Genomic DNA, 16990 nt, shown 5'->3' with positions numbered 1-16990 from the left:
AGCTTTTTTACATCGTCATCATCGCGGCTGACTCGTGAACTTCTCATTTCGATGTGCTGCTCGGAACCAGAAAAAGTAACATTGCAAAAGTTTTCTACTTCGTCGCAAATATTGTGCAAGAATATCATTCCTTAAGTCCACTTGGAAAGCACTCTTTTGTTGACTCCTCTACCGTGAGTAAGACCACCAAGGCATTTCATCGTTCTCATCAGCGATTGCTCAATTGTCATATCAGACCATGTGCCACACCAAAATTTGTCAGAACGTCTATTTGTAAAATATCCTTCAGTTGTAAAAAGTTCGTATTCTTCAGCTGACATTCGTTTATTTAAATCCGACATGTCCTGCAAATATAAATGGCAAGATTTTGCATATAAGAAGTGGCCACTAGCATGAAAATAAGGAATCATTTTCTGAATAGTGTCGAGATGTTAATTCCAATTGCCCATTCTTTCTGCTTCAATGAATTGTTCAACAAGTGTAACCATCCGGAAATACTGGACCCATAATATTGCTGTACGGCCACGTTGTTCAAATGTAATCAATTGATTCTCAAATTTCTCTGTAAGTTCTTGACAGCATTTTTCTTGGTCCGCCTCGAGTACCACTGACCCATCGAACTTGTATAAAATTCTTTCTAATTCTGCATTGAGATCGAGTGTAATATCTATTGATTGTGGAACAATTTTGGCAATTGAAAGATGTGTCAATATATGTGCTCTTACCGCACGTGAATACGCATGTCCTGTCATAATTTTTTCAATTGAATTAGTTGCGTAAATAGTGTTGAAAAGCTCAATCCCTTCCAGTCATTACGTATCCAATTGATCCCAAGAATAACATTAATAAATGAAATCCACCGAGTCTTACGACAGTATTACTTAATTTGGAGTCCACATCGTACGAGGAAATGATATCCCGCGCTTTGAAATGCAAAGGCTGGTCAAATGTAACAAAACAAGTATGCTGATGTAATGATTCACATTTTTTAGAAGCAGATAAGAGGGCAGTTAAAATTGTATCGTAATCACTCCGTGGAGCATTGATGAAGGGCCAAGCATCCTACAAATGATTTTTGTAAATGGAGTTCCGCTTTCACTTGTTCCATGAATCCGCTCCATCCAGGTATGTTAGGCAGGTCGGCCCATTTTCCATAGAGCCACAATAAATCTGAAACAGACGGCTTCACTATTTCCGAAACCTCACGAATGCTACCGAGGTTTTTAAGCCCGTATCGTTTCTTTCACAAATGTTTTTAATGCAATGTTACCGAAACTACCAACGACTTTTGCAGATGGCATTTGCTTTAATCGTGGAATAATTTGATCAGGAGCGATAGCAGTTTTAGGTGTTACACAATTGATACCGTCCATGGCATGGAAAGTATTATTATCATCTAATGTCTGCGTATTGAAATCAGCATTGTCAAAAACAAATTGAGAAAATGCCTTATCATCGATACTCAACGGTGCACGCATAATAGCTGAAACTTCGAACAGCGTTGCTTCGGTGTATGAAGAGCAAAATTCAAGAGATGATAATACATCTATTAGTCGCCGAGATCCATACTTATGAAACAAAAATGTAGCTGATCCAATTGCACCGTTGACATAAAAGATTTCGGCCTTGCTGCTGCAATTATAGAATGAGCGAGAGCAATACTTTTTTTCTTCCATTTTTGAAGGAACGCTCGTTTGTTTTTTAAAATTACGTCACCTAGAAAAATGCGTAAAGTTTCATGTATATCAGACCCAGAGTCTTGAAAAAAATTATCTGATGGAGGATAATGTTTTGTTTCATAGACTGTAGAGCGAATGTCCTGTATAACAATTTCTGCTGCTGTCTTCACAATACGCCTACGTTCTTCTGCATTGTCATCACTTTTTTGATTATACCAGGCTTACCAGGCTGTTAATAACTTAAATCCTGTATTTCGAAAACAAACGACTGGAGCTTTATTGGCAAAGACGGCAATTAAAATATCATCACCGTATTTTTTGAGTAGTTGCGCTTTTACCGTTTTCATGTGGGGGCGGTAATCACCTTCAATTTTGGCCATCAATTCGTCCAAGGAAAACTGACACTTATATCTTCAGCTGGTGGTGCTTGATATAATTTTTTCATGCAGGAATCATGGTACATGCTCAAGACGCTCAACAATTGCTCGACCCCAATCATCATTACGATTTCTAGCAAGATTTGAAATACTGTCTTTCATTGACAATTTCCTCACACTATACACTACATTACGCTTGCACAGCCGCGTCTGTTTTTGTTTAGCTATACATTCTGCTGTTATCTCTACAGCACATAAAAAACAATTATTTTTAAAAGAGAATACTGGGTGCGAGGATCGCAGTAGTGGCTGAGGTTTCGTGGCATCGCTACCTCTATGCAATGATGCAACGATTAACTTCTCATTATTGTATCGTTTTCGACACACATCATGAACCACTATCGATTTGAGTCCCGCCAAAAGTTTAACTTTATTATCATTTCTTTTAACACTTGACTTACGAAAAGTCTCCAATACTTTTTCTTTCACTTCAACTGTTTCATTTTCTAAGAGTGAATTGTCACAAACAATTTTCTGTATTAGAAGCCATAGCTCTAAAAACACAAACAATACCGTACGACGATAAACGTATACTGATGACTCAGCCTCAACTAAATATTTCTCGTAATATAGCTTCTACCGACAGATGTTTCGTTGAAGGTCGAGAGTATAGAGACTATATACACTGTCTCCATACTCGAGAGAAAGCGACCCAATACAAAGGCGACATATTACCCTTATACCTGCTTCTTCAAAACCGGCGGCAGTAATAGAATATTTTAGAAAAATATACGAAAAACACGTGGTGGTGCAGATGAATAATACTTTCCGGCGCTTGTACGCCAAAAACTATTGCTTTTATGAAAAAAAATATTGACACATAAATTGTAGGAAATTTTCTCTAGTTCAATTTTGTAAATAGATATTTTTTTCGTAAGATGCGTCAGAAAGGAGATATTCCCAAAAAACCCTTTTTAGACGCCATTTTTTCAAGATGGCGGTGCGAGCGGCGGGGGTACGAGGTGGCAAAGTTGAAATTCGAAAAGAGCATACCCAAATCTATAAATTGAGCAATTTTCAAAACTCCCGGAAAACTTTCCAGGTAACCCCCTTTTTTTTTACCAAATGACTGGACTGAGTAACTGTAGGAATTTTATTCTTAAATTAATATAATGATGAGATGATGAAACGTGCATATCATTAACAAATCGTAAAACACTATAAATTTCATCAATATACAGGGATTTCTGAAAAACATGCAGACACTTTGTAACAAGGCTGAATGGGGGAAATGAGATTATATTTATTAAGTTGTGAATATGAGATAAACCTTGATTGCCACTTCTATCAGTACCAGGGATTTGATCTTCTTTATATAAAACAATTCCGAAGTTATTGTGCTCTGGAGCTATGAGTTTAGCTGAAAATCAAGGTGATTAGTGACAATTTTGAATGAATGTGTGCCTTAAGCAGTAACATCAGGGTTTGTTTCTTACACTATTTTGTGTATAGCTAAAATAACTTCGAAATTACCCGTTAGTACTTGGAAGTTACATCTACGTATGATTTACACATGTTTGTGAATAGTTTTTTTGGAACTTGAATCCCATCTTTCATCCTTGAGAAGGAAGAGCAAGAGATATCTTTCAATCAACTATAGGCCAGTCGCTTTGCTATCAGTGATATCAAAAATCATGACGAAAGTTGTAAATTATCATATCCTTAAATATTTGGAAAGCTTCAACAAAGATTAACAGACGACCTACTATCGTATGTCACCCATAAATGAAAAAATCAGTCGAGAAACATGGAAAATCAAGAGCTGTTCCGCTTGATATTTCTAAGGCCTTTCAACGTGTGTGGCATGAGGCTTTGCTGGCCAAACTACAATGCTGTGGTTTGTCGGATCATTTTTGTGTATGACTCTTCATGTTCCTCGAATATCTCTCGAATAATTTCACCAACAACACTGATGTTCCAAGGGATCCATATTGTCTCCAACCCCCTTTTTTACTTTATATCAACGACTCTTTTAAAAAACCAAAAATCTGATATATTGCTTTGCTGACGACAGCACACTTGTTTCGTCTTTCTATTTGGATTACAGGACATCGGCTACGGATGCACATCTGGATCGTCACATGTCTTTTCTTCGAACCATATTATTGTTCAACGAATCGAAAATGAGAATTCGTGTATAATGCCAGGAAGACAATAAAAAATCGACCATATTCCAATCATATCGAAATCGACACAAACATTCAAACAAGCTGTACGATCAGAATTTTCATTCATTATGAATATTATCTCCTTATCACATTCATAAATTCACTACGCATCAGCAGTTTCTTCGTCTGTCATTCATATTTCATTTCAGGTCTTCCATATACCATCTGTCCAGTATATTATTGGTTTCTTCTTCTACTAAATTGTATACTAGTATATTCAGTCATTTGCCACAAAGAATCTTTTGGGAATGAATTTGTAGGTCTTTCACTTCCTTGAGTTGACCATGCTTTGAATGAATTAAAAAGAATATATATACGGGAGAGACAGATCTTTTGAAAAAAAAGGAGAAATAACTTTTTATTTGAAGTTTCCTACATTATTCATTTGATGATGGTGGTGTATAAAGCCAAAACAGTTTTTCTTTCTTCAAATGTTTTTGGACTTCTTGAAAAGTGAAAGGCATCCATTAATTTTTATATGAACGGTGGTCCATCACCAATGCAATGAAACTGTACTTTGTGCAATGAGAACACTTTTAATATACGCCTTTGGAATGTCTACCGCAGTCGTAAACAAAACGCAAATCAACCATTCTCATGACCAACCAAGGAACTGGATCAAGTCAGTATATTGTCGTGAAATACAGTAATTGGCCCAAGTTTTTTATGAAATTGTGACAGGAGCCTTGTATCATTTTTATTAAATACCGCAACAGTCACTTCTTATTCTTACTAGCATTTTTCTGATATTCAAATATCCAATACTTCAGAAAGCAGTGTAGTGGTAGTGTATCTATCAGCTGCATAACTACGTGATTTCATTCAATATAGTTTTCATCATGTAGATTTTTCAAATATTATGTTGTGGAAGTCATAATAACGCCCAACTCTCTAATTGAAACATCCCTAGTACTCCTGCTCACCCTCACGAATTTGACGCAACTAGTGATTCATGTTTGCGAATCGAAAAATCTTCCATTGATAAAATCATAATGACAATATTACTCGAAGGTACATATTTTGAAAAATAGTAAATCAAAGTTGACAATCGATCTTTCATAAAAATTTATGAGTAACAATTTGGACGCACTGTTTTGAAACCGTAGAATGTTGAGTGAAGGCTTAATCAATAACCCACAACTAACATAAACGTGGAAAATAAAAATGTTAATGAACCCGTTAACAAGTTTATAACCTACCTATCGTGAAAGGCAAAATTGCTGTTTCCACAATTATATTGGTTGAAATGTACGGGACTGTATACATATAAGATTAAATCGTGAATTATTCACAGGTCGTAATAGGATCGCATGTCATCTAAAACTGATCTTTTACGATTCGATACACCGAAATAGAAATAGTATTCTGTAAAAAGTGTATGACTGGAATAAACGTCATACTAATGTACCGCACCGGATCCGCATGACTGCAATGCTGATACTGAATATAAATTCACCTGTCGGAAATTTAAGGGCATGAAAAACAGTGATGAAGAAATAATTTTGTTTGATCGAAACGTTAGACAATTCCGCTTTCTGCTTCGATAAGTTTGTTGGGAGTTGAAATGGACACCAATATGCCTTGGCACAGTCATGTCTCTGGAATTGCAAAAGCTGCTTCTTAAAAGCTTGAAATGTTATTCCCAACCAGAAAACTGTACACACCTCAGCAACTTTTGATGCTATATAAAGCTGACACCAGATCGTTTTTGGAGTGTTGTTCTCATGTATGAAGCTCTGCCCCCAAACAAACTCTGAAGATGCTGCATTCCATCCAGAAAAGAGCCATCCGCACGATTGAAGACGAGAACATCACTTGCAACCTTGATAGTCTGGAACATCGAAGAAAGGTTCGAGATTTATTTCTCTTCTATAGATAGTTTCACGGGAAGTGTTCAAGTGAAGTGGCACAATTGATTCCACCAAGAGCGGTACATATCACCGTTATGAGGTTCAACTCAGTTCACCTAGAACTTCACTGTTTGTGAACTTTTTAATTTGGAGAACGGCGTTTATGTGAAGTAAACTTCCTGAGAACGTTTCTCCAAATGGATTTGATCTCCAGCGATTCAAATCCATTGTGAATCACTACTTTAGCACAGGCGCCGCTTTAAAAGCGCCTTAAGAATTTTCTTGTAGTGCTTGTGTTCTGTTTTTCAAATACAACATGGAATTGGCCGATTCTTTATGAAAATCCATAACGTTTTCAGAAAATACTTCAATGTGAGTTATTTACTGAACAGTTTAACACAAACGCAACACGTGTCACTTCATACAAAGGCTTCTTTGGGCGTGTCTTTACTAACTTTTGTCAGAGCCTGGGAAGGTGCCTTTATTCCAAATGTCCCAGTCCTCCTTCAGCATCTGAGATGGATGCATCTCTGAAGAAACACGCCATTCCTGCTAGCATAACGTCAGGAAGATTTTCCATAATATGACGATCGTTAAACCATACATTGTTAATATACGTTTTTCAGTTGATTTTGATAATACAACTGTTTCAATATCCTCTGGGGATGAAGTTATTGAGGAATATTGAAAAATCCTTCACTATTGCACATCTACAACATAAAACGCACCTATAACAGTACCGAAAAACAGTGACGAAAAAGTAATTTTCATATGTAAATGCGCCCCTTTCACCACCATGAAAATCCTTTTTTGCTACGCACTTAAGATCTAAGAAGTTCCTTCACACCAAATGTGTGAAAATTATAAAATTTGAAAGAGGTCATTATGACCTCTTTCAAAAAGGGTTTTACAAAAACCACGACATGTGTTTCGCTATACTATAGCTTTATCAAGAATAAACTGTTTGGGGAAGCTATTATATAGCGAAACACGTGTCGCGGTTTTTGTAAAATCCTTTTATAGTGAAAATCATACGATAAATTGTATAAATGAGTTTCAATATGGATTTTCGTCAGGTATCGGCCAGTTCTATTCAATCTACTAATTTGGTATGATATCTGCTGTAACTAGATAGTGGTTTTGTACTGTTTTATCATGAAAACAAACGAAGGAGACTTTCACTTGAAGTGACCTGGAATCCAGATGGAGGCTGAAACTAGACATGATGTTTCAACTGAACTAGGTGGTGTTGAACCCATCATGACCTTTGTTTTGATGGTTCGAGCGACTGCTATGTACGAAGTAGACATTAAGCAAATACTTGCTTTTTTCGAAAATAATTTCCTCACACCAAAACGAAACCAATGTATCTCGACGCACGTTTCGCTAACCAATTATCAAAAACCTTTTTTTTTTGGAAATAAATTTAACAACGGACACAATTCCAAAAGCAGCATTGAAGATTATTCTCAATCCCCCCATTTAGATTTGTTGATAACGAAAGAGGCGTAATCCGGGGGTACTATAAAATATATAGTACGGTACCAAGTCAGTTATTTGGAATAATACACGGGAACACAAAAAAAAACCTCTATTGAGAAACTGTTTAAGAAAATAACTGAAGAATCGCTTCAACATACAAAGGACCTGCTTCGAATAACTACCGTACTAGTTACTGGATACTGTTTATTCAGAACACACCAGAACAAAAATTCAATTGCAGGCAATGTAACAAAGTTACACAGGGTGAATCTCCAGGACTTCATCGATCGATTGTGGGAAACCTTTGACAATATACTGAAGTCGATTGGGGCAATTTAGCTGACATATTTTGAAAATGGTGGTACTTTCGGTTGTACCCTACAATATCAATTTTTCCTGTGAGGAAATCTTCATCATTATGTTTTGGTCAGATTCCTGGTAGATTAGAAACAAATCCAATAGACTTCATATAGAATTTCAATAATTATTGATACAGTGTGGTTAAAAAAGAAGAATATGAATGAAATATTATAAACTGTTTGAAGTGACTATTTTCAAATGGAAACCCCTCCATTTTTGTTATTTGATCGTATTGAGCTTCGAAAATTAGGGTGACTATGTATGAAAATACCTATCCCAAGAATCAGTAGTTTTTGAAATATTGGCAATTCAATATTTTTCTATCGACAGAATACTTACTAAACGGTTTCTAAATTCTGTCAGTTGGCTATGACGCAACGTTAGACAATATTGAATTGATACGATAATTTCACTACTTGTCATTTGCAAATAAAAATGAATTTCATTAGTTCGAACTTCCAATGTGTGATATTATGTAAAATTAGACAATGGAAGCCCTTGCTAATGAAATTCATCATGAAACATTGTCAATCAACTGAAAGCAAATAAAAGATCATGCCGGGATAAATAAATTACACAAAATATTATTTTAATTCATTTATTATTTACGGAGGATGTGATGAAGTTATTTCAAAGACATGTGATACATTCGTGACCCGATTTCCGGAAAAAAAGAAACCATCACCAAATACTGTCAAGAAAAATATACAAAACTTCAAAAATTTTGGATACCGATGAGAAAGAGTACAGAAAAATGAACCAGTAGTCAACAATGAAAATAATGAAATTGCGTTTTTGGGATATTTTGCGGCATACCCAAGAATATCTACCAGACAAGTAGCATAAGAATCGGGAATATCTCAAGCATTGATACTGAGAAAATTACTATTTTCGTCTATTTGGCTATTGAGCACCAGTTCTTGATTTCATCAAATGACTTCTGAGCAACCGAGAACACTATCTTTATTGGTCCCAAAGAATTTGCTCAAATTATTATATATCTTGTCAGCTACGTGCAAATCTTCGTTTTTGAAAAATCGGGCGAAATTATTCGTGGGTTCACTTTAGTGAGTTATCGTCACATAATACTCCCTATCGTTATTTATAATTATTCATATTCATTCAACCTCAAAGAACAATACCAAGCAATATGTGGTTCTCTTCATTTACAAACACCATTGACTTTCTGGAAATCAACCATCCCAGTGACAACGTCTCATATTCGATAAATGACTCAAATTTTCAAATATCAACGATGAACAAGGTCGCAAAGCTGAGGCTTTTGCAATAAGCACCAGACTTACTCAGAGTATGAATGAGCCAATCAGGATTCCTGACCCTGATGGAGAATAGGCTAGTCTTCTGGATCCATACCTAACAACCAATCCAGAAGTTAACACAGTCACCATACTGTCAAGATCATTTTCGAAATTTTCTCTCACTACATGTTTATTTCGCTCTGGAGATCCATCAACTTGTGCTTCTGAAGTCACGAAAGTTATTCTATATTCTATATAGAAAGTTATTCTATATTCCTTTTTATTGAAGTGACCTTCCAACGGCAACGAAGGCACATCTTTACGGGCAGAAGGAGGTTACATATCTTAAAAAGGATCTAGAAGTGATTTCAAATTGGGGTGGAAGTAACCAGGTTCAATTCAATGCCACAAAAATCCAGGCATCGGTTTTTCTGAGAAGATGAATGTCTCTGAACCGGATATAATTCCGCTTTCTGCTTCGATAAGTTTGTTGGGGATTAAAATGGACACCAATATGTCTTGGCACAATCATGTCGCTGAAATTGTAAAGGCTGCTTCTCAAAAGCTTGGAACACTGTTCCGAACCAGAAAAATGTACACACCTCAGCAACTTTTGATGCTTTATAAAGCTCAATTCAGACCTCCTTTGGAGTATTGTTCTCATGTATGGAGCTCTGACGCCAAACATACCCTTAAGTTGCTTGTTTTCATCCAGAAAATAGCCATTTTCCTGATTGAAAACGTGTACATCACGTGCAACCTTGATAGCCTGAAACATTGAAGAAATGAAGATTTGTCTTTCTTCTATAGATACTTCCACGAGAAGTGTTCAAGCGACTTGGCACATTTGATTCCACCAAGGGCGGTACATATCAAAAATACGCAACGGACTAAAGCTGCTCATCGTTTTGAGGTTCAACTCAGTACACCTCGTACTTCACTGTTTAGGAATTATTTCATCCGAGGAACTGCGTTTATGTGGAATGAACTTCCTGAGAACATTTTTGAATGTATTTAATCTCCAAGGATTCAAATCCACTGTGAATCGCTACTTTAACACAGGCACCGCTCTGAGAGCGCCTAAGGGTTTTTCTGTTGTGTTTGTGTTTTGTCGTTGAGAAAAATTCTTTATTGAACACATTGATAATTTCACTCGTTAATTTCAAAACAGAGATTTAGACATAGCTTACGAAACAAATAATACTTTGAACAAATTTTTCGAAAGCATTGAAAACAAAACTTCAGTATCGAATAGATTGGGGTTTATTTGCCGATTTGCCGACATCCTCAGCAACTTCTCTAATAATGATTCGACGATTCTCCAAAACAATTTATTTCAAAATTTTGATTGGTTGTTGATGTGCTGGAGTGTCCAGGAAGCTTGTACCACATTTTTCTACTCAGAGTACGATCACCGTATGCCATTGTCAACATGCTTAATATCTCAAACTATGAACATATATTCAAAATGAGAGTATCAACATGATAACATTTAAAAAAATGCTAATTGAATATTACGTACGATACGCATAATTTTGATATTCACCTTATTTTTCAACAGACCTCGTATTATTCATATGAAGGGTCCAGGAGAAAACCGGTATCAGTCCATTTTCATGCAAAATGAGCGTACAGTTTATTTTCATGGAGTATTATAGTACCTATCAGATGATGAAATCGTTGAATGATAAAAGTAGCTTAGGTCCTCAAAACAACAGAAACTAGATTGCCTATACCTGGGAAGAGTGGCATTAGTCCGCGACCGTGTATGGAAAAACGGCAGCAGTCCTTGCCGGTAGGATAAGTACGCGCCGTCAAGTTGCGTCGCGCCGTACAGGAATTTTTGTTATTGCATCAGCCATTAATTTATTCTTGTGTATTTTGTGGCCAAGTGCATGTTGTTGTATTATAGAAAGATACATTTTGGTAATAGCATAAGCTACACCAGTTGAATTATTGTTATAGTGTTATACAGCAAGTACTTACAATGAATAGTGACTATACAGAGTCAAATGAAAATGAGGCCGGCCCACCAAGCGATGATTTCGAGAAAAAAATGCGTAAAAAAGAGCTACATCTAAGAAAAAGTGAGCAATTTTATGGTTGTAAGAGAAATCACCGCAAAAATGCCGCAAAGTCGATCAGTATGGAAAGTATCGCCATAGATTTCCAAAAAATTCAAGATCTGTATTTTACACCTATGATGGAACTGTTGCTGAGAGAGGAGCTGACGACGTTTGATTACTGCATTACTTGGTCACTAAAAAGAACCATTTTGATGCTGTGAAAGTGATATTCCCGATCAGGGGGCATTCATACCTCGAATGTGATCGAGATATGAGCCTCGTAAATCAAAAGGCATACACTGAGGTACCAGATGACTGGAGAGAAGAATTAAGAAATTGTCGGGGAAACCTACACCACTCGAAATGATTGAGACTGTGGCAAAAATTTTGTGTTTCAAAACTGGAGTTCATTTTCATCACGGTGTTGGGAATATAAATAAAATTCAAAATGAGTTGCCTTAAACACTGTTACGCTACTGTGTAATTGTCTAATTGTCAAAGGATATCTACCTACCTTAGGGAACCAATAGCGTGTGTCCAGTTTTCTTTACCTCTCGCTTAAGAGTAATTTCGTTCAGTACAGTATGGTTTGAGCATAACAGAAGAGGGGTCTATTATATGTATTTGTAGTCAAGTACAAAGTGTTAGTTTATTGTGGAGAATATCAAAATTTCTCATTTGTATAAGCTTAGTGTTTCTCACATCAAATTAAACAGATCAAACCAATTGTCGTATTCGACATTCTGTGAAATCTGTAAACTAGGTGTGACAGAATAAAGTGTGTTACCTAATAACCTACGTCGCATTATTCAATAGTATACACTAGAAGGGGGCCCGCAAGCCCAAAAACCAAAATTGGGACGCAACACACCGCTTTATCTAAAGAAGTGCCCCTTCCCGACTCGGCCTATCAGGATGCTGAAGTTTTGTAATGGAATCCCCGCTTGGTGTTCCACAAAAACACATATTGTGTTCTTTATGCTTGATCTAAATTTCACCAAAAACCACTTACGAAGAACCAAAGACAGAAAAAGAATCAGAGAAATGAAGAGGAAGTGTTGACAAAACTTTATCAGTGCCCAATCCCTGTCAAAAAACTCAAATAGAAGGATATGCAAGATCTGACTGCATTCCTTCAGAGAGCAGAAGCCAGAGTGTTTTATCAACAAGTAACATTTGCCGAACAACCTGAAGAGAGCGATGACGAATTTGTGGATGACCCACCAATAGACACCTGATACAGGGGAAAAGTGGCATGGCATTATTCTTTTATTGTTCCGTCATTAGTTCTGAATAAATATTGATTTTGTTTATATTTTTGAATAAAAAACATGTTATTTACTAAAAAATGTTGTTTGTGACTTATTTTCTGTCCATTTTAGTTTCTTACAAGTATTTGAACGTATATTTTCCATTTTCTTGAAATCCGTCCGAATGGACTATTATTCTTCTTCCCCTGTACCCATCATATGCAAGTTATATAATTTTTATTATTTATTGAATACATTTTCTATTCAACAAAGAGTTGCTTCCTATCTCCCCATTGAAAATTATTTGAAATTTTAATGAAATGTTATGGAGATATTGATTGAAAAGCACAATTTCATCATTAAAATCACTAGATGTACTTGATAACGTCAAGAATGAATGTCTGTTTCCATCTATTCATCTACATAACAATGGAAAAATATGTTTTCTGAGGTTTTACCGTAAAATCTCGGTTCAATAATAGACTCTTGGAAGAAAAATCGTGAATTGTGAAATGTTGGCTAGACATGAATAGTTTTTCATAGGATAAATTTTTTTTTATTGATCACAAGTACACCATGGTGTCTGGACAAGTCACATAAAATACACATATATGACATATATACATTGTAAATTATAAGTTATTTACAACGTGAAATTACTACATAATTACTAACACATGACATATGAAACAAAATTTAAAAGTGAAACATAAACATATTAAGGTCCTTATAGATTATAAACAAATCTGTAAGTCATATTTATAAATAAGAGTTAGGAGTATTATGTAATAATTTGAGACAAATTTAACCAAAAGAATGAAAAAATAACAGGAATTGTAATTCAAATTCGAAATCATTTAATTCGTAGTAGGCTTTCCTCAACAGAATACTCTTTAGATTCTTCTTGAATATTTCCAGGTGTGTATCTTTCAATTCAATAGTTAATTTATTGAACAGTCTCATTCCTAGATAATTGCGACTAGTACTTTGTTGTGGAATCAGCAGGTTGTCTCTATTTCTTGTAATATAATTAACATTATCACTAAGTGTCTGATAGTTGCTGATATTTTCTTTAGTGAATACCAAGTTAGTATACATGACTGATGAAGGTAACGTCAAAATACCTAGCTGTACAAACCACGGCTTACAACTTTCCAATCTGTTTAAACCTACAATTGCTCTAATTGTTCTTTTTTGGAGTAAAAAAATAGGCTGTAAGTAGATAGAGTGTCCCCAATTTGATAATCCATATGTCATAACATTATGAAATAGTGAATGGTATGTCATGATAGCCGCTTCCGTACCTAAATTAATTTTAACTTGTCTAATAGCATAAATGGCCTTAGATAACCTACTCGAAAGATTGTCTGTGTGAGTTTTCCACGACAAGTTGCTGTCCAAGTGAATTCCTAAAAACTTTAACGACTGAACATCATTTCCTTGGTTTAAGAATATCATAGAAGCTGTTTTCGATTTATTGATTTGTAATTTATTTGCGTTAAACCAATCATTAGCTGACTTATCCCTAACAATCTTCCTATTGAAATCTGTTGCATCTCTGAACTACATATTGTAAACAACTCCGGAGTTATATCAACGGTTATTAACGGTTTTAATTTGCGGAAAACATAGAAGTAGAGTCAACGTAACATTTTGCCAATTACCTTCGCGAATATCGTAGTTCACTGACACCCACGTGATTTTGTTTCACGTAAGAATTCACGTGTTCCATTCATACGGAAAATAACGAAATGTTGTTTAATCAACCAACATCTATCATGAGCAGTCACTAGGAAATACTCAGGAAAGATATTCAATGAAATAAACAATAAACAATAAAATCGTTAGTGACATGCTCGATTCACTTTTGTATAAAAAGTAAACAAATCATTTCTATTCAATGCTATAACAGTAGTATCATGATCCTACCTTGCGGTTCATTTGGCCAGAATATAATAATTTCATGACCCCCGTTTTTTTCAAGTTTCATATCGGCACATCTGTGAATTTCTTTAGGAAATATTATTCAAATTTGTTTCATGTCATTAGTATTGTGAGGCGGTTGATCCCCTTCTCCCTTCGTCAAAACATACTCAACTTGATTTTGCAGAAATATAGAAATAAAACGAAAAAAGCAATTACTGACGTCAATCTGTATAATTTCCCAAAATACTACCACTATCTACTGGTGAGGAGATCATTGTGAAGGAAAGTTAGGTCATAGACCTAACTGATGAAAATAATCAATGAAATTGAGTTTTCATTCAATAAATTTTGGTAAAATTATGAGTCTGTGTACAAATAGAAAAACAAAAAAAATAATGAAAGTTCACCTTTGAGGAACAAATATTTCGTAGAACTATTGACTACAAAGGTGGGGATGAAGAAAGATTTCAATGGAAGTGAGAATGGAAGCAAAAGCCAAAAGCATAGAGAGGATTAATGTACCAAGAAAAATTCTATCTGGGAGATATTTTGATATTCGAAGCAGATGGTTATATCGGGATGACAGGGAAAACGTTACAAAATATATGGAAATCATTTAGGACTTATGTGACAGTATACTCAAAGACTAGAAAATGGTTATACTGTTATCTGTGATTAGGAAAAAAAAAAATCGAAACCATTGTCTTCAAAAAGATATTCATTTATCAAACATCTTGACAAGAGTATATCAAAAACATCTGAATGATAAAGTAAAATGGTAACAAATGCAGAAATGAAAGAGCCACATTTTGGATTCAAAAATGAAAGAGGTATTCTAGATCATATTTTCGAAACATTTCCGGTTTCAATGTCAGTTAATTTGTCAGGTGTCAGAATAATCACCATACTTGTATAGCAGAGTCAATCTATTGAAAACATTTTCCCAACACCAGAACAAAATTACGGTTTACATTGAGAATGTTATATTTTTGGGAGTGACTAATTTTTGAAAGATTCCCACATTTTGTTGTATCAAAAAGGAATATTAGAAAGCCCAAAACTTTCTCTCCCAAAAATACGTCACTCCTGAAAATATAAACCTTTCAATTTGAATAAGATTCCTTTTGACTGGGATTTAACAGAATAAGTGAATGAATGTCATTACGATGTCATACATAAGTAGATCAAACTCATTCCGTGACATAAAAATCGTAATTATTAATGAATTGTGTGTTTTTCTTATAATTTAATCTAGATTGGTACTGAATAGCCCTGACAAGTATTTTACGGCGGTGTCTACCACTAAGGATGTGAGTGAAATTTTTACATTTCATTCAATATATTGTGTACGAATCCTGAGAATAATATCTCATTGAATTCCATAACGAATATTTGGAATAAAAACTGAGTGGGGATACGTGTTTTTTTCATAATTCAGTGTTCATATAAAAGTATTCGTTTCGAAATCAGTGTCCCATGTAAGTGAAATTTCTACCTTTCATTTTGTATATTGTGTAGAAATCCTGTGAATGATATCTGATTCGGTCCCATTACGAATGTGTGAAATACAAACTGAGTAGAGAAACGTGTTTTTTGTATAATTCAGTGTTCATATGAAAGTATCTGTTTCAAAAAAAAATTCTTTCGTGTAATTCAATGTTTATATGGAAGTAGTATCAAGATGGAGTAGTAGAAAGCCAAAAATTTTCTTTCCCAAAACTTACGATCTTTCGATCCGCGTTTAGCTAACCAAGTTAGCGATCTCAAGAGATCATTGACTGGTCATAATGATAGTCATATGACAGAAATAATGATCTCCTGAGGACGCTAACTTGGTTAACAAAACGCGCGTCGAGAAACCATAATTTTGTTCGGGTGTTGAAAAAGTGTTTTCAATAGATTCATTTGTATGAGTACAACAACTATCTAACGAAAAAATTCTTTCCATTACCCTGGCATATCAGACATTGGAACATTCCCGAAAATTCATTATTTTGTTATGAATGAAAACATGATTGTTTCATTTTTTCTTACTCTCCATTGAGATTTCGAAATCATAATCTCTCCATAAAAATTAACACCCACCTACGTGGCTGCTAAACCACGAAAGAAGTTCCAGACCATCCTGAAATGTAATGGAATATGTGCAATGTTCTCAAATAATCTGGAACATTCGGAGACATACCGGAACATTCCAGACGACTGATATGAAAATAACTGTTTTGTCATATCTCATACAAATGAAACTGCGTTTCCGATTTGAATTCGCAGAGCAATACGTCTGTTCTAACACCTAACGAATAACATTGTCAGATATCAACTAATGCAGACGAAACATCAATAAATCATACACATAAACCTTCCTAATGAAACACCTCGTTCATTCGTGAATACAGTGTAGACAGTTTTTGAATTTTCACGTTCAGACAGACAGACAGACAGATAGGGGCGGCAAATGGAATTCATTTCTTAACTTCACAAAGAAATGAAACTCATTTCCAAATCCACATTTC

The sequence above is a fragment of the Leptinotarsa decemlineata genome, unplaced genomic scaffold (genome assembly GCF_025532065.1).
Source record: "Leptinotarsa decemlineata unplaced genomic scaffold, Ldec_3_MD MMD2_tig00000576_RagTag_RagTag, whole genome shotgun sequence".
Lineage (NCBI taxonomy): Eukaryota > Metazoa > Arthropoda > Insecta > Coleoptera > Chrysomelidae > Leptinotarsa > Leptinotarsa decemlineata.
Note: the sequence above shows the minus strand (reverse complement) of the source record.